Source organism: Mandrillus leucophaeus, unplaced genomic scaffold (genome assembly GCF_000951045.1).
Source record: "Mandrillus leucophaeus isolate KB7577 unplaced genomic scaffold, Mleu.le_1.0 Scaffold255, whole genome shotgun sequence".
NCBI classification, from domain to species: Eukaryota; Metazoa; Chordata; class Mammalia; order Primates; family Cercopithecidae; genus Mandrillus; species Mandrillus leucophaeus.
Window position 1 is genome coordinate 2,635,285 of NW_012102643.1, and position 1,499 is coordinate 2,636,783.

The 1,499-nt window shown below is 44.8% G+C and overlaps 1 protein-coding gene across 1 annotated transcript in view; it reads left to right on the top strand.

Annotated features, from left to right (window-relative positions):
• EPPIN (epididymal peptidase inhibitor) overlaps positions 1 to 1,499 on the top strand; it is a 5,602-nt gene that overhangs the window by 1,320 nt on the left and 2,783 nt on the right.

Here is a 1,499-nt window from a genome sequence, read left to right on the forward strand (position 1 = left end):
TTTTTTGAGCCCCAGGTGGCCATTGTTGCCCTAACATATACAATATTGTTGCTGCAAGTGATAAATGAAGCAATTTATATTTCCTAACTTTTTTTGCTATGGAGTGACCACCTCTCTGCCTACACAAATCCAGCTTTGCACCAAAACACCTCTCCTGACTGCTGCACAACAGAGGGCTTTTCCTTTCTGCTGCATCTTAATTTCATGCCCATCTCCCTGGGATGCAAAAAGACTATTGAAGACTTTTTTTATTCATTCAACAAATATTTATTGAGTGCCTCTGAGACCCACAATAGGATTTGATCTGCTCAGTGTGGTCAGGGAGGTTGGGATTGCCTTCTCTGAGGAAGCAAATCTGGAGTTGAGTTGAGAAAGATGGGTAATGTTTTAGGCAAAAAGTGGGTGGAAGGGTTTTCCAGGCACAGGGAGTAGCATGCACAAAGGCTCAATGGTGGGGCCTGGGGAGGCCAGAATGCAGAGTGAGCATGAGCATGGGACAAGGAAAACAGATTCTGGGTGGGCAGAGATCAAACGATTCAAGTATGGTGGACCAGATTAAAGAGTCTGGCCTGGATTGAAGGGCCATGGCAATCCACCGAGGCAGGGCATCACACGACCAGGTTCATACTACATCTATAGAGTTTAAAATAGGAGGAACAGAGTATCTTAAAGGACTTCAAGGTGATAGAAATGGTGACTGGAACTAGAGGTAGCTGAGGGGATGACGAAGAGTAGGACGTGCTCGAAAGGTATGTAGGAGGTAAAGTAAACAGGACTTGACAGAGAAGTAGAGTGGGCAGGTTAGGGGGCTAAGTCACTCATATGCTAGCAGGTAAGGATTCTGAATTCAGACATCCTGAGTTCAACTCCTACCTCCAGTTTTTACCAGTCTTTTTGTCTTGGATAAATTAACAACTTTCCCTCACTGTGCCTCAGTTTCCTGAGATAATAAAAGGATCAGTGTAGAAGGTTATTTTGAGGATCCAATTGATCTGCATGATGTGCTTAGAGCAATGCCTGGCACATAGTAGCCACCTGATACCTATTCGCTTATTTGTAATTCTTGGCTAAGGGCTCCTAAATAGCAGAGGTCATGCCTCTCCTCTGTTCCTTGAAACATTAGGCACATAAGAGGTGCTCAATGAATAATTTATTCAGTTCAGATCAGGATACATTTTCTTTCACCCTCAACATTCCATAAGGTTCTGTACTGTGCCAAGCTACCTGTTAGGAACTGGGACGCCAAGATGGAAGCAGACACACTAGAAACTCACTCCCTGCTCGCCAGAAACTCACAGCCTCAGGGACGACACTGAAGATATAAACAAATGAAAAATGAGTGCACAGATTCTGAAGCAAGGTGTGGCAGTGAGGACTGTAGAATGGAGTCAAGGGAGACATCACAACAGTTGATGTGTGAGAAAGGTTTTGAAGGAAGAAGAGGAGTGTCACTGTGAGCAGTGCAAAGGGATGGAGGTATGGGGGTGGCACGGGGTGTT